Raw genomic sequence first — 18,177 nt, forward strand, 5'->3', positions numbered from 1 at the left:
CTCCGTCCAATGGGCGAGCGTGGCTCCACCCCCGAGCTCGTTCTGATCCAGAAATTTGCATATGGGTTCTCCTACACCACTATAAAGCGCCGAGCGCGGGGCGAATTCAGGAGTTTTTCGGTCAAGGTGAGTTGGAGAAGAGTTGAGGGTTTTTTTTGAGTTGGAGAGAAGGTTGGAGGCAGTGAGTTGGAGTCAGGAAGGTCGAGGCAGTCAAGTCGGGTCTGGAGAGTGGCAGTCTGTCGGGGTTCAGAGTCTGTCGGGGAGCTGCAGAGAAAGGAAGCCTGGAGCCTGGAGCGCGGTCGAGGTGATTTGCTGCAGTCGGCTGAGGAGAATTGCGGAGGGGACCGGATACCTCGAGTCCGAGGCAAGGAAGACAGCGGTCGGCGACGAGGTCGCAGTGGAGTCGCTCGTCGCGGGACCCAAGCAAGCCAGCTATCCTCTTTCCCCAGAGCATCAACAATTCCCCCCCCTTTTCCCCCCCGCGCTGAGATAGTGCGAAAAGGGGGCCCCGTTCCCACCCCACTCCAAGCAGTGCCAACGAAACCCGCGAAGGAGCGCGGAGTCGAGGCACCGCCGCCACATTTGCGGCTCATCACAAGACACGGGTAGGCTCCACCCGGTCTCGCGGCCCACAGGCCCCGTCTGCCCCCTTGTCTTTGAGGGTGGCCCTTTTCTTTTGCTTTTGAGTAAATGTGTTGTCGGCGCCGTCTGTAAAGTAAAACTGTGTAAGTGTTGCCGTGTGCTCGCGCAGTCGGTAGTAGATCTGCATTGTTGTGTTTCTTTTGTAGCATCTGCTTTTGGTGCATAATTGTTGTAATTGTATATGTGTGCTCTCCGTGTGCCGCGGAATAAATGTGCCTTATGTTGAACTGTTTTCCCGTTTCGCTTCGTCTTTTCTTTAATTGAATCTCCATCTTGCTTCACGTAAAGGGTTGGTAGTGGGCTTAATATGCCCGATGATTAATCGGAACCGTCGAGATCGACGATAACACCGCTCGGTTATCCCGATAGTACGGAACGGGTCGCTTAAGTAGCCCGTGTCCCGAGTCGACCTGCGGCGAGGTACGATCGCCCGGTCTACCCTCCATGTGGGTACTTAGGTAGGTCGAATTTGGCGAACAACCCTATCCCACGCGGGGGGCCGATTGGCACGATCGTGGTGAGGCTGAAAGGCCCACCCGTGACTAGTTCCCGGCGTTAGTCTGAGAGGGTCATGACAGAATTGTCCGTCCGGTGGGCGACGTGCCGCGATTCGAGTTAAGCGGCTGTTTGCACGCCGGCGGGCGCGAATTCGCAACAATATACACACACACACACACACACCAGCATTCCCACATTCGTGGGGGATAAGTTCTGGGAACTACGACTGTGAGAGCATTGTTTCAGTGAGAAATGGGGGGGGGGGGATAAGTTCCGGGGATTTCCCGACCCTCGAAGAATCTGTGAATGTCAGGGTAAAATCCACGTGTGTTTTGTCTTTCATCTTTTCACTTGTGTCATAAGTCTTAGAAGTTGATATTACTCTATGGTCGAGTGGCTGGAAGAGGGAGGTGGTGTTCGGTAGCAGGAACATGACCTCAACATTCGCCTGAGCACCGTTCAGGTCCGTGGTATGGCCAGGGGCATTGTCAAACAGCAGGAGTATCTTGAATGAAAGGTTCTTTCCAGCCAAGTACCTCTCGATCTGAGGAACAAAACAGTTATGGAACCAGTCCATAAAAAGTTCAGACATCACCCACGCCTTCCTGTTCGCCCTCCATTACACGGGCAGCACCTGCTTGTTTTTGTTCTTCAGCGCACGCTGGTTCAGGGAACATTATGGGTAGAACATCCCCTTCGGCGTTTGCGCAGAGAAGGGGGGATACCCAGTTCTTTGTGGCCTTGAAGCTGGCTGATTTGCTCTCTCACTGAGAGATGAACGTTCTGGTCAGCATCTTTTTTTCAAAACAAGCCGGTCTCATCAGCAAAGACCTGCTCCGGCAGGTACCCCTTCTCCTTGATGAGGCTCGCGAGTACTGCAGGGAATGCCTTGGCCACGTAGTGGTCTGCAGAAGCACGCTCCCCGACGAGCTTGATGTTGTGCAAATTATATTGCGCCTTGAAGCGGTGGAACCACCCTGTAAATGGGCTGGAATTGCCAGTTGTACCCACCGCACTCATGCTTACACCACCCGTGCCAGAGCGATGGCTGTGCAGTAGCTTTTCCTTCTCCCATATCAGTGGTCTGCTTAAAGCCATACCCTAAGTGTTATCCTCGATTCTTGGGTGCCATTTCGAAGAATGAATGGAGCAAGAGGCAACAAACAGGTCAGAGCAAAGAGACGAGAATGATGGGGATCCAGAACACAGTGAGATGTCTGCACATTGTCTGTGGGGAATTTTTTACGGGTAATGCTGTATTCGGCGGCTGATAATAGATGTGGTGAGTGATGCCATTGTGTAATTAGTCCATCTGCAGCAAGCTGCTAATTACACAAATGGATATGCTGAATGTTTCCATTCTTTAACTCACAGTACATGATGTCTTTCCTATCTGCAGGCAGATTATGCTGAGAGTTTTTAAAATGTAACAGCTCAGATGGTGCTGTTGGTAGCAAGATGGTGATTTACACGAAGATGCACTGAATGTTTCCATTGCATAATGTCCAGATTTCTCAAACATCAACTCATCCTGGGAATTCTTTCAAAGAAACTTGCTCTCCCTCATGCACAGATTTATCCCCTCTCGTGTTCAGTTGTCTTACCCTTCCTCCCGCCCTTGGTTTACTGAAGCTTGTGGCGAGGCAGTTATCCTGAAACAACTTGCCTTTGCCTCATGGAAAGCAAACCCAACTGAGGGCAATCTCAGTTCTTTCCACAAAGCTCGGAACAAGTGTGTATCTACCCTCAGGAGAGCCAGAAAACAACATCTTTCTCATCTCAAGTCTGAACTCTCAAACCTCTCTCCCTCCTCAAAATCCTGGTGGCGTTTAATCAAATCTGTTTCTGGTGTATGTTCCCCCTCCATCCCTCCCTTACCTCAAATGGCCGCACTGCTGATTCCACACGTGATAAAGCTGAATGTCTAAACTTGGTGTTTGCAGCTAAATCTTGTGTCCTAAACCCATCACTATCTCTACCCACTTTACCCAGTCGCACCCAACTGTCCCTGGACTCTGTGTCCTTTTCTCCTGACAAGGTGGAGAGCTTGCTTTCAAACCTCGAGTCAGATTCTGCAACCGGTCCAGACGGCATCAGCCCACGTGTCCTCAAAGCCTGCTCTTCTGCTCTTGCTCACCCTCTCTCTGTTCTATTCACCCTCTCATTTGCCCAAGGTCATCTGCCATCTGCTTGGAAATCTGCTAACATCACTGCCCTGCATAAAAAGGTGCAAAAACAGATCCCTATAACTACAGACCAATCAGCCTTCTCCCAATCATCAGCAAGGTGATGGAATCCATCATCGCCTCAGATATGAAATCCTTCCTCTTCTCCAATGGCTTGATTTCCAATCATCAATTTGGTTTCAGACCAGGTCACTCTACCCTGGATATGCTGCTTCTGCTCTCCCATCAATGGATGGAGGTCCTCAATGCCAGACAGGAAATCCGAGCCGTATCCCTGGACATATCACGTGCTTTTGACACAGTCTGGCACCCTGCCCTACTCACCAAACTCTCTTCCCATGGTATTCAAGGCCATCTCCACTCATGGCTCGCAGACTTCCTCTCCTGTCGCAGTCAACGTGTGGCCCTAAATGGAGTTCTTTCATCCCCTCTTCCTGTGCAGGCTGGAGTTCCTCAAGGTAGCATTCTGGGCCCTGTTCTTTTTCTGGTTTTCATCAATGATCTCTCGGACTCTCTGGAAAATCCTCTATTTCTCTTTGCCGACGACTCCACCCTCTGCCGTACCATCTGTCATCCCTCAGACCGGCAAGCAGCAGCTTCTTCACTCACTGCAGATCTGGATAAAATCACAAACTGGTCCAACACGTGGAACATGTCTTTCAATCCAGACAAATCTCACACTCTCACTATGTCTCTTCGAAAGGACCGTTTACAAAACCCCCCATCCACTTTCTCAACAATCCTCTGGAAGAAGTCTTTTCTTTCAAGCTTCTAGGTCTCACTATCTGCCATGACCTTTCCTGGGAAAGTCACATTTCCAACCTCGCCTCAAAAGCCAGTCGCCGACTGGGAATCCTCCGTCGTGCTAAGTCCTTCCTCGGCCCTCTTGAGCTCCTGACCACTTACAAAGCTTTTGTCCGTAGCCTGATGGAGTACTGCTCTCCCCTCTGGGCTGGTGCTCCTGCCTCCCACCTTTCTCGGCTTCACGCTGTCGAAACCAGGGCATTTAAGATCATCAGCATCTCCCGCAATGAAGCTGAGTCTTTGGGCCTCTCACTCAATCACCGCAGGTTGGTCGGTGGTCTTTCTGTCTTCTACCGACTCCTCTCCAGCCTTGCCCCCTGCTCTCTCTGCGATTTGTCCCCACCACATTTCCACAGGGCGCTCAAGGTCCGCCAACAACCCCCTTCTGGTAAAACTACCAAAATCACGAATCACTGCTCATCTTCACTCTTTCATTCCTCTTTTTCCCGCCTTTGGAATAAACTGCCACACTCTATTCTTTCCCATTCTTCCCTCCAGGCTTTCAAAACAGCTGTTCACCACCACCTCTTATCTTCCCCCATCCAAATCCTCGATCTTTTCTACCCCCGATAATCCACCCAAGCCCACTTCCTTCATTTCTCCTACTTTCCTTCCTGAAAGTCCCTGAAATGTCCATCTTCTCTTCGCCATGTTCCCCGTCCCATCCCCATCCCTCTCCCTTCCACAGTTCACCTAATGTGTCTGTTCCCCACTGTTTTGTCCCTTCCACTCCCGCCCCTCTTGTCTCATGCCTCCTTGCTGTGAGTCGTGTGTTAGCTCTCATACGAGCCTCGACCAAGGTATACAAAAAAAAAAAAAAAAAAAAAAAAAAAAGATGTGGCGACCTGGTAATTACTGGATACATCAATAGATGCTGTGTCTTTTCATTCTGTAAGCAACGCACAGGGGATGGCATTGTGAGGAATGATGTGTTACACTGGTGAGACGATCATGAAAATATGTTTATCCCACAAAGCTACAATACACGTTCAGGAAGCAGGACATGTTCGCGGCTCATGGAATACATGTTTTTTGAGTACGTACATCCAGCTGCTTTGTGCGTGGCTCATGGTAGATATGTTTTAGAACTGTATTACACTCGCGGCTTGTGAAAAAAGAAAAAAAAAAACGTGAGTACCACAAATACGCAAGGCAATTTCCCGTGTGTGTTGGAGCATGTCGCAAATCATCAACCGCGAATACACGGACCCCACGAATGTCGGTGTATATCGTAAAAGGCTAACAGCAATGATCGCGGTCGAACATATAATTTAAAGAGAGCTTTTAAAAACAACAACCTCCAAGCCCCCCGAACATGCATTCGCGCAGACAAAGTTAATTGTGCTGTGCAAATGTTGGTCCAAATGTCCCAGTGATTGCATTTCATTTCCTTTACATCATGTAAATTAATGTGACCACTTAATTATTCTTCTCCGCAACGTCGCCTCGACACTGTGGTACCATTAACTCTTGATTTTGATGTCAGCAAATTTTTCCCCAATCAGTCACAAGTTTAAACACAAACATGAAACAAATACTAAATTTTATAATTCCACAGTTTTATCGCATCGCTAAACTGTAGTTTCCCTTTTAATAATGTAACTAAAGGATAAACTGATGTAGGAACATATATAAGAATGTTATCAACAAGTATAAGCCTTGTGAGATATTGTTATTAAGAATAGTTATTACAGAAATGAAACATCCAGGAATTAAACTCATGTGTTCATCAAATTCAACATTATATATTAAAGTTTAATGTGCAATTAAAGGAGAAAGTCTTTTGTATTTCATCTCAAGAGTACACATCTTTTAAAGTGCTATATAGTAAATGAAAGCAACATTTTGGTTTATTTGACAAATGTCAGACAAATGCATTGACCATTCGGACCATAAAAATAGCAAATAACGGCTTTCTAAGGACTTTAAAAAACAAACAAAAAAATATATAATTACAAATAAACTTCGAAACGAGTGCTCCATTACGACACACCACTTCAACAAACCACACACATTACATAATTATTGCAAATATATCTTATATCTGTGAACATGTTATATCTTGAAAAAATGAGGACATAAATATGATCTTACATGTGAGTTTAAATAAAGATGTTAGAGTTTGACATAAATGTGGCCAAATTTTTTTTTCAAAATGCAGTAAACTCTGCATAAAGAACTCTTACTGCAGTTTTCCAGATCCAAGTTTGAAAAATGTGTTATAAAAATATAAACTAACATTGCAACAAACATTTTAGGTTACTTTTTGTAAAGTGAACTAATCCCAACCATATTGAGATGATTTGGTAGCTTATTTTAGCTTGAAATTGTGTTTCGAACCTCACTTGTCTGCTCCATATTTTTTCTCCAACTCATTCATTTTTTTTTGTTGTTGTTGGATTTGACATTCCGACCAGTTTCTGGAATCACAGCAATCCCCTGCACAACATGGCATGGTTTTTTATTATTATTTAAAGCAACATAAATTCATTACCCAAACCGTTATTTTTACTCCAATCCCTTCAGGTTTGAGCAGATTTGATATTCTGACCACTTTGTGTACTCACAGCAATCACTTCATCTTGCGATGTGATTGATTTTTTCTAAAAAAAATTTAAAATATGAAAACCCACAATAGTAACCCTAACAGCTTGGAAACTGATGTAGGTTTGATTTCCGACTGTGGTATTGGGAGTTGCATGAATATTAATGAATGCATGATGAGCCAGAATGACGTGGCGGAACTGAGAGTGACGTCAGCGGGCTGTCGGAGAGTGGAGGAGGTGAGAGCCGCCATTAAACGATTGAGCCAAGGGACTTAGTTGTTGGCTGATTTTATTACACAACACCGACATGCTATGGCACTCAGATTTTAACACATCCTCAGGGTAGCACTTGCAGTTAAGCATACCAAATTTTGAGGTTCTATGGAACATCAGTTGGAGTTATTTGCATTTTCCTCTGCACAGGATAGTTGAATTCTGTCCGTTAATCTTTTATAATCACCTTCTTAACGGTTGCATGGCACCAGCGTTTTTGCGGGAAACCAATTCGGCCTGTTTACTGTACATGCAGGTTATTGTTGATGTACACTAAAAGTTTTACTGGGAAGTGAAACACATTTACAGGGGGTGGTGCGGCGGTAATAATTCGTTCGGCATTATGATTAAGGAAATCGTTTGTATAAACCCCTAAGTAAGCCTCTACCATGGGTGCAGGGAGACTTGGCAAGAGAGGAAGAGAGGGGCAGAACTATGAACACCTCCGGGCAGAGTATGCCTGGTGTTGGCTTATTGGTTGGGGTGGTGGGCGTGGGATGCGAGGGCCCTGAGTTGAAATGACACTCAGCTGTTCAATTAATACCAGGTGGAGTTGACTCTGCCTGTCATCCTTCCAAGGTTGGCAAAACGAGTGCCCGCTTGCTGGTATCCTGTGACGGAGTGACAACGATTCAGGATTGTGCCTAATCGCCAGGGAGACTGGTCAGGCAGCACCAACATTCTGCACAGAGTATGGTCCCAATGGATGGATGGATGGGGTGGAGTGATAGACGCCTTCAAGGGCGAAGCTTTGCCTGGGGAGAAAAGGGAGGAGCTGACAAGGGCATGGAGGCATTGTGCGAGTCAGAGGAGGAGGACTTCCGAGGAGACCTGGAAAAATTTCTGCAGACTTGGATACAATCACAAGCTGGTCAAACACTGGGAACATATCTTTGAATCCTGACAAATCTCACACCCTCAGCATGTCTCTGCAAAACAACCGTCTGGAAACCACCCCATCTACCTCTCAACAATCCTCTTCAACAAGTCCTTCCATTCAAGCTTTTGGGCCAAACTATTTGCCACGATCTTTCCAAGGAAAGCCACATATCCAAGCTGGCCTCCAAAGTCAGTCAACAACTGGGCATCCTACGTCATGCAAAATCCTTTATTGGCACAGCTGAGCATCTAATCACTTACAAAGCTTTCATCCTGATGGAATACTGCTCTCTCTCCTCTGGGGTGGTGCTCCTGCTTCACATCTAGCTCGACTTCATGCTGTGGAAAACAAGACTTTTTGGATCATTGTTATATCGCATGATGAAGCCTTTTTGGGGTCTCTCACTCTCTCACCAGTGACAGGTCGGTGGTCTTTCTGTCTTCCACCATCTCCTCTCTGGTCTTGCCTCCCCCCTGCTCTGTCTGCTATCTGTCCCCCCTATATTTCCGCAGGGCGCTAAGGTCAGGTCAAGAATGGGAGCGTGCGCTGGAGCAGAAAGACGCTGCATCCACTTTCTGCCGGTACTCCAGGGACCTCCATCTGGCCATCTCCCAGGAAGATGCCCTGCCCATCCCCATCTCCTTGTGATGCTGATCAACTTGCTGCAACCATGAGGCAGATGGTCAGTCCAATGACCTAATCCACTCAAGAGGCTCCCTCACTGAGAGAATATGGTGAGCAGGATCAGCATCAGGAAATCGAGCCACATGCCCATACAGCTGCAGCTCACCCTCACAGACTATGCAGGAAGCAAACATCATTTGAGTGTCTCTCAGCAACGGCTGGTTGGACACAAAGTCTGGCCAGTGATAGCCAAGAATTCTCCGAAGAGACCTGGTACCAAAGGAATGAAGCCTCAATCTCAGATCCCTCGTCAGAATCCAAATCTCACTGTTGAGCAAGACTGGAAGCATGAAGGACCTGAAGACTCAGACTTTCATCCTCCTGCACAGGTACCGACAGCGCCAAACCTCATGATCCAGTGAATCCTTGACTCCCCAGGCCTGACCCAGATGTATATTGACCTCTGCCTCACAGCCAGCAGAGGCATATCACCACCAAAATAACTGAATCTCTCCGTGACCAAAACATCCTCACCACAAACAAGTGCAGACAAGACAGCAGCATCCAAGATGTCATTGAAAGCCTGGATCTTAGTTTTGACCAAGGAAACTGGTAATCCCAGGGGCTGCGACTCCTCATTCAGCATCTCAAGGGTCCCCAAAAGGATATCCACAGTATTTTGCACTCAAATAAATTCTGCCCTCCTTGGTCCTTTACCGCCCAAGAGTCTCTGGGAATAGGAATGTCAGGATGTGATGAAGAAGTTGTTTTATTCGTGAATATCCATCGTGGACACGTCTGTATTAGTTGGGGCGTCTGATCAGATCAGTCTTTGATGTTGATACAGATCACAGAAAACTCGGTCTGGAATTGAAGAAGAAGAAGCTCTCGGTCGATAATCGAAGAAGCAGAAGAAGGTGGAGCTGGAGAAAAACAAGAGGGAATGTTCGGGATCGAGGATTGTGGAGAGGAGAACTCGTCGTGCTGACTCCACATGGTGGGATGAGTTGGGATATTAAAATAGTGTTTGTACGTAGTACATAGATACACTGTGCACGATAATGTGTTCGTGTCCAATGGATTATATACATTTAAAATGTTATATTCATGGATCGTCGACAAATCAAAATGAAATATTTAATTGGTTTAAGAATTTGCAGTTTCTGTGGAGAAAATGTTCTGAGGTAAATTAATCTCCCCCCACGTGGTTATTATTGAACATCAACCTCCGTGAGTACGTCATAAATAGATATCTCCTGCACGAGAGAACCCCGTACCTGGTCCCTGGTCCGTCCCGTCCTCTCCAACAACGATATCACGATCATGAGTTGAGAGGGAAATTACCAGCGTATGATTCGAGCCGGTAAGACCTCTGAGGTAGTTGTTGTTGGACCAAACAAACTAATCAGTGGTTTGTGGTCCGTGTAAATCGTGACATGTCGACCGAAGATGTACTGGTGAAATTTCTTAACTCCGAATACAATGCCAAGTCATTCTTTGTCCAGCTGACTAGTTCTCAGCCGGGGACATTGTACGAGATGCGAATGTGATTGGTCTCTCTGTGCGATCTGGCATGATGTGTGACAAAACAACACCAACCCCATACTAACTCGCATCATAGGACAGGACCATGTCTTTATCTGGTTCAGAGTGAACGAGAACATTTGAAGACTGCAGCATGACTTTTGACTTCTGAAAGGCTGATGACTCCAGAATGACCCATTTCCAGCTGATGCCTTTTTGAACAGACAGTACATTGGGCGAAACATGGTAGCAAATTTAGGGATACACCTGCTGTAGTACTGCAGTATGCCAATGTAAGCCTTGAGTTCAGAAATGTTGGTCGGAGCTGGGGCGTCTTTGATTGCTCAGATCTTCTCTTCAGTGGGACCTAAGCCTTCGGCATTGATACGATGGCCCAAATAGGTCACACACGGAACCATGACCTCTCACTTGTCTCTCCACAGGTGTAGTCCAGAGTTGGAGATAATGAAAAGCACACGTTCGAGGTTATCAAGATGATGAAGCTCTGAGTATCCAGTGACTAAGACATCATCTTGGTAAATGACAACGTGTGGTTCAGCAGCGAACAGGTTATCCGTACAACGTTCGTAGATTCTGCAGGACAACCTTGGTACCCCGAGGCTATCCTGAGAGGCTAGACAGCTTGGAGGTGAGTGTGTGTACCCCGAGACTATCCTTTCGGAGAAGACAGATTTGAGTATGCGTACGTGTCACACACACGAACATTAATTAATATAATGTGGTGAACATAAAGTGCAGTGCTGGACATGTGGTAAAATGGCTCGAAAATTCCTTTTTTTCACTCTTTTCAAGGTAATTATTGGAGGCCTGATGTTATTTTATACCACCAGGAACACCAGTAGATTATATTTTTACGACCTCGGATGACAGGTTGTCCTCAAGGTAGACAAACTCTCCTCCAAGCTGTCTCGCCGGGGTTTGAATCTCGGCCCAGCTATAAAATGCCATTCTGGTGTTTCACAGACTGACTGAATCATTAATGTGTGTGTCGTTCCTCCGATAGACGACTGGGCGTCTTGTATTCCTACATTCGTTGATGCACATTGACGATCCCAACGACGCCCTTCAGGAAGAGTGGGCAAGCTATCACCGGCACCATCACCAAGTTACAAATTCCTGCCCGAACTTCTGCTGGGAAGGCAATGGCAAACCACCTAGTATAACCCTTGCTCAAGAAGCTGCTTCGGCGACACAGACGCTCATGAACGAGGATGGAAAATCAAATATCAAACCAGATTCGGCACATGAACAAAATTTCCATGTTTTATGACGTCATTCACTGTTTCTGCTGATCCAGGTGAGCTTCAGGTCCCGTGGTCCTATTTTTCTTTCATCTGATGTTTATAGTTTGATGATATTATGCACACAAGCACTTTATACATATCCTGTATTGTCATATCCTCAGTGATGTAATTGGGTTTGTTTGAAACGTAAATTTTTATTTATTCTTTTCTACTTTGTTGGAGCATCCAGGTTTACCTGTGCAGTTTTCTTCCATTGTGCAGTTTCAGAGTTTCCGTTTTTAAAATATGGCTGGCATACCCCGTGACTTACAACGTCAATATTATCATTAAAACATTGTGCATGAGAAGTCGCACCAATGTCGAAAATTTTGTCTCAATCCAACAAGCGGGTGCTGAGAAAAACACGAAAGTTCTGTGCAGACAGACAAACAGACAAATAAACCAATGTCACCCGCAGGGTGACCCGTATCTTGCCAAAAGGTGACCACGTGTGACTTCTTTCGGGTCACACTGAGGTGAACAGAGCTGCTATCCACCAGGAGCGACTCCTTGAGGAATATCTGCCTCCGAGATATTCCGATGAGCATCGTTCTTCAGAGTAACCATGAAATATATGTGTTTGCCTCATAACGTCACCAAATGACGTCATAATGTCTCAAGCTTGACATATCTAGAAAGCACTCATCGAGGTGTTCAATTTGAGGTACTACACGATATGGTTCCTAAAACTTGAAAATTTGACCTTGGGGTCAAATATGTTTGACCTTCGGCGCTAACCATGAAGGTCAAGGCCAATCGCCAGCAAAAATTAATCAGCTGAGCGCCAGACCATGAACTATATTCCCATGAATTTTGAAGACGATCCGATCAAAATTACTCAAAAATAAGGGTTTCGTCGACTCACCTGATTTGCGACAAAGTGACCTTGACCTTTGACCTTGACCTTCAAAATTTTATGCGCTGAAAGGGACCTCGATAGGCCTCTGATATGCGAAGTTACAAAAATTTCCAATTATAACTGTGCTCTGCAGAGTGATTTTTTCATGATTACAGACAAAAAAAAAAACAACATACAAGCTGACTAACATATATTGCAAAAACTTCGTTTTGGCAAGATAAAAAAAAACATACAAGCTGACTTATGTTATGACTCTTCACCCGGCCGAGTGATGACAGAGTCGAATGAGGGTTCTCGAATGATACGATTTATTTCAGAAGATGGCACTACGCATGCGGAATGCAGCCCAAAGGCCCTTCAGCCAGGTGCCCCCGGACCACATTGAGATTTTTACTTCAAAACAGTTGTATATATAATCACACAAAAGCAAAACTGGGTGTGGACTATAAGTGTGTGCTAAGGGATAAAGAAATAAAGAAATAAATGCGGCAGTGGGCTTCTTTCCCCCCTCCCTAGGGGCCCTCAGGGAAGTTGAATCAGTCAATCCTCAGATTCGCAACCCAACAGTTCATCTTGCAAACTAAAAACTTTCTAAGACTCCTACACCCCTACACTGGCACCTGCTGATAGCAAAGGCGAAACTCTGGTGATGACTAAGAACAGGAATGTGTGGGATATCAGCATACACAGTTCTCCCAAGGACATTAAAACAGGAGAGTGATAAAGGCTGTCCAAAGGAACAGTTAGGGCAACATGCAACATTTAAAGCAACATCTTAAAGCAAGGTTTGAATCCTGACAGCTGATTAATATACAACTATTGACTATTGATTATTCAATTATGGCTCAAATATGACCACCTAGCATATCATCATCATAACAACTAACATATCTTGCAAAAACTTCCTTTTGGCAAGATAATGAAAAATCGTACCTGAAGGCCCGGTCACACCTTGACGTTTTAGCCAACGTATGCCGATTTTTGAATTTTTTTTCTAAAACGCTGGCACACGTTGAATACGTTATGGGTAAGTTTTGATAACATTGAGAGCACGCTGACAAACACTGCCATACGTCGTTGTACGTTGGCTTTAAACGTTGTACTTTTTGGTTGTTCTCAAATTTTTTCATGCTTGAAATTTCACGACGTATGCCAGCGTATGACTCACACATTCCGCTACGCTGGCCACAAGTTGTATGCACGGTCTGCAATCGTTGACAGACGTCAACACATGCTACTTGTAAGTTAATCATAAGTTGAGACACGCCGAGGTAATGTTTAGGTACCCGAAACTTATTTCTAACCTATGATTAACGTGTTGTTGGCACGTTACGCGATCGTTGCCACACATCGACAGACGTTACTTTTAAGTTACTCATAGGCTGAAAGACGTCGGTATAATGGATCGTCCTTGCGTCAACATCCACGGCCACGGCCAGGACACTTATTTGCAGCATTCTTCAAACTTTTCTTCGGCATGACGAGGATGTTCACACTTCGATGTCTAGCTTGGCTATGATTCCAATTGTCCATCGGCAGCGTCTATTTAAAATAGTCGAGTTTGAGCGTTTTAACACATTCAGAAGAAACGCTTCAAATTTCAAAACCTCAGCGTCAAAAAACAAAGGCGAGTGACAGCAATTTAAATCGTTCATTGTAAACAATGAAAATAGCTGAGTGGTACCGTTTAAAAGTCGTTGAGTGTAAAAAATATCGAATTGTTGAGCGCAAGCGTCTACTTTCAATAGTGGAGATGCAGCCATTTAAATCGTTGAGTGGCAGCCTATGAATAGCAAACCCTACGTCACCGGCAAAGATAAACTGCCACACGATATGGATAAGTTAGGCTATCGTTGGGCATAGTTTGTGAAAGCCGGCTTCACGATAATTATTCGTTGGTATATCGTATCTATAAGTAATCAAAGCACTCTATGCACATTATTAGTTCATTGTGCATTTGTCCAACCCGTTATGAATAGACCTAAATCGTAAAAACAAGCTATAGCTCATTGTTGAAAAATCTCCATAAAAAATTAGCCGCGAAGAACTTCGAACAATGGTGAAAAGATGTCTCCTACCCGTAGACACACGGACGCAAGGACGATCCATCATAACCCACACCCTCCCCCTAACACTCACCTACTACTGCCAACATGAACAAACTACTACTAATACTAATACTAATACTAATACTGATACTGTTACTGCTGACATTGACATCAACTCCAAAAGGACTCGAAAACACTGTTGGGTTCCCCTTTTATGAGCAGCATTTTTATATACCAATTCCCAAAACCGCTGGGAACACGTCTTTATATGGCAGTTGTAAGCTAGAAACACGGTCATTTATTTTTTTTTGTCGACCGGAAGACGTCATTGGAATACGTCTACATACGTCGATGTGTGTTGGGACTACGTAAAGAATTGGTTCAAAGCACGTCAAACATAAGTTAGAAATAAGTTTCGCGTAAAAAAGACATTACCGCGACATGTTTCGACTTATGAGTAGCTTATAAGTAGCGTTTGTGGACTTGTGTAAGCGTCCACATATCGTGTGTACAACTTATCCCCATCGCATGCGGAACGTGTGTCATACGCCGAGTACGTCCAAAAAATTTGAACATGTTTAAAATTTCTTGACGTACTCTACTTACTACAACGTATGATAGCGTACTTTAGCGTTCTACTCACGTATACCAAACTTACTCATACCGTATTTGACGTGCCCCAACGTTTTAGACACATTTTTCTTAGGTCGGCATACGCTGGCAAGATCGCCAAGGTGTGACCGCAATGTTGTCACTTCCATTTCTACGGCAGTTATGATTCGAATTGTTGTGCATCAGCCTTTTAATAGGCTACGTCACGACATCGTCGGCGATGCGTGCAACGCGCTATGCCTAAGTTAGACTATCATTGGGCATCGGTTGTGTAGGCCGACAACAGGTTCAGCATTCGTTGGTATAAGTTATCTATAACACAACGAAACGTTCTGTGTCAGTTACCAATGCGTTATACATAAGACCAAGTCGCTATGAATACGTCCGAATCTTTAAAAAAAAACATCAAAAGTTCAACGTAAGCCAGCGTTTTACATAAATTTTAATACGTTGCCATCGCTGGCTAAAACGTCAAGGTGTGACCGGGCCTTTAGCACGACACTTGGCGAATTAGTTGACCTTTCCGTGTGGTGGTCCAAGCTGTAATGTCATGGAATGTGTGGTGTTTATTTGTTCGTACATTAATAAAATGACGCGACGTCACAAATAACAATTATCAGGCGTGCGTTATCATGGTAACGGCAGCAGATTGAAAATTTTCACAACTCATTTAAAGCCACGATGTGACATTCAACAACTTATCATCGGTGCTTGTTGCCTTCATTCTGATCGTCGAAAATATTTGAAAATACCAAGGAACATTGCTTTTCAACCAGCTTTACGATCCCGTTATCAGGTTTGAAATATGTTGTAAAACAAAAACATGTATTTTATATGTGTGTTTTTCATGTTTTGGGTGACCCTGACCTGGACCTTGGGTCAATTTCGATCAAACTTTGTACACATGTTAATAGTACATGCATAAATAGACAGTGTAAGTTTCAATATAATAAGTGCAAAACTGTCTGAGAAATCGCCGTGTGTAATTCACAAAATTACCCATTGGTTTATAATGGGCGATAATATAAAGTGATGCAGAATCCAGATCCTGATCTTGAACATCACCAAAAGTCACATCTTTTTGCACTGTGGATTAAAATTTCATCCAAATCGGTTAAGAATTGTGACCTGAAGGACGAAGAGAATTTTTTATAAATCACGCCAATAGCTAAAAACTTTGACGTCAGACGCTTGCTAAAACTGTGCATAATTTGTGCTGACATGCATTTTATAACAATTAGACATTCCATTGAAGTTTGTTTTGGCGTCAACCGGAAGTCGCTACGACTTCCGGTCACTGAGTTATGTCCAAAAATGTGTTTTCACGTTGTGTGACGTCACGTCGTGACGTTTAGTCAGATTAAGACGGGGTTTGGACGCGGACCGTCTCAGGTGGATTGCCTATGAGGTGTAAAAATTTAAGAACGACTGGTCCAGCCATTTGGGCTGTAGACGACCGGACAAACAAACAAACAAACAAACAAACCAACAAACGGAACAGGCCAACATACTTCACAAAATCGAAGATTTCGTCAAGTAACAAACAGACAGACAGATAGACAAACAAACAGACAAACAAGCCGTTCGGCGGTGATGGGTCGCCGAGCAGGACTGTAAGTATTGCGACAATCGTAGGTGTCGAGAAACGGTGTTTGTCTGATCATCCAATCACAATCGCAGTCGAAGATCTACTTACTCATGTGCAATGTTGTGAAATAACATATTGTTGTAGATTTCCGCCCGTTCAGCGTGCGCACGACCTTTTCAGCCAAATCCAGGCCGCGCGTCCACCGAACGCGCAATCGAGTCGTAGATTCCGGACCAATGCCTAAACCCAGCTACGGGTGTTTTTTATTACACCACAAACTTGTCAATGCTCTGCCCACGCTACAGGGTTTATCGCCGAATTGTCGATGTACCTAATTATTCACGCGGTCGGACTGCCGAGCGTTTGTACCTTGACGGGACCTGCACGAAAACGAGCCGCTTAAGCAGCTCGTTCCGTATGCGAAAGCCGAGCGGTTTTAATTCACCAGGTCCCGGCGCATCAGATTACGTTTATCGGCTTTAGTTAGCCAGTTAATTTCCCGAACGCATCATGGCAGTCAATGGAGGAAGGGACACAACGAGCAGGTGACATTCAAACAATGGGGGGATTTATTTCCACTCAGCACGTAAGCAGTCAACGAATGGGGATCGGGGGGAGGACACGAGCAAAAGCCGACAGCCGATGTCTACTTATTATGTACATGCACTGATACAATTCACTACTTATCGAGACAAGGTGCCACAGACTATCATGCAAAACCCCAGAAACAAAGAACCGGGCTCGTGAGCCTTCAATGTTCCTCAGAGCCGGGATGACCGAAGGTGCTCCAAAAGACTGGGCCGGCTACCTGGCCACCCTCGTGGTGACTCGATGGGTCCTTTTACGGTGACCCCTGGTGTCTCGTTCGGCCCGGTGCGTCGCGAACGTGCCAGTCGCTTGGGTGGCTTGATGAGTAGCTTGTAGGGTTCTCCTTGGTTGTCCGGCCTTCACTGTGGCCTGGCCTACGACGCGCTGGAGGAGCGAACGCGTCTCGACCCCGGCTTCCTGCTGGCGAACCTTCCAGCGAACAAACTCCACTGCTCTCGCCAGCTCCCACAGGCTCTCCAACCCAGCCAACACTCCCACACACTCACTTTCTTCTCTCTCGGCGAGCGAACGCGGCTTTTTATAGCCCCAAGGGGAGGGGCCGTGGTGGACTTTGCCACCCCAAATCAGCACCCTCCCCCTTTTCACCTTTGAACTTTCACCCAGGCTGATCCTCCCCGATCAAACGCGGACGTGGTGGAAATCGCCATCAACCGCGGACGTGGTGGAAATCGCCATCAACCGCGGACGTGGTGGAAATCGCCATCAAACGTGGACGTGTTGTTGTTGTTGTTATTGTTAAAATAAAAGATAGAGACAGAATAACGGCTAACTCAAAGATGCACAGCCCGGCACACGAATAATTCCCCTTATAAATCGGTGGGGAAATCTAACCTGGAACACACACTGACCGAAATAACTGACCTCTGGGGAACCTGAATGGTGGTTTGCGAATTTCCACAACCGTGACAATATGAAAGGCTTCCGAGCCACAGGATGTGCCGTTTTGCTCTGCAAGAGCTCAGATTACCTGGCAGGTAATGACGGCACCCGGTGCTCGGCACAGTGCCTCAGCATCTGTATTTGTGCCTGGTTGGTGTAGTAATAGATTTAAATAACTCTGAAAATTATAAATAATATCTGCATAATAATTGACTCGATATGAGTTTTATATACATGTTGTTCGAAAAATTTGAGATGTTTTTTTTTGTAATGAAGTGAGCAGTCCCACGTTTGTGGTCAG

The 18,177-nt window shown here is 45.4% G+C and overlaps 2 long non-coding RNA genes across 2 annotated transcripts in view; both read left to right on the forward strand.

The window, feature by feature from the left end:
- The window catches only part of LOC147010039 (uncharacterized), a 193,865-nt gene that overhangs the window by 151,565 nt on the left and 24,123 nt on the right, over nucleotides 1–18,177 (forward strand). The gene's annotated exons all lie outside the window — the stretch shown is intronic.
- LOC147010042 (uncharacterized) overlaps nucleotides 9,364–18,177 on the forward strand; it is a 28,732-nt gene continuing 19,918 nt past the window's right edge. The window contains exon 1 of the long non-coding RNA XR_015052722.1: nucleotides 9,364–9,450. This is a non-coding gene — a long non-coding RNA (uncharacterized LOC147010042). The remainder of the gene's footprint in view (nucleotides 9,451–18,177) is intronic.

Source organism: Eptatretus burgeri, chromosome 17 (assembly GCF_056783735.1).
Source record: "Eptatretus burgeri isolate ZD-2024b chromosome 17, Ebu_testis_v1, whole genome shotgun sequence".
Classification (NCBI taxonomy): domain Eukaryota; kingdom Metazoa; phylum Chordata; class Myxini; order Myxiniformes; family Myxinidae; genus Eptatretus; species Eptatretus burgeri.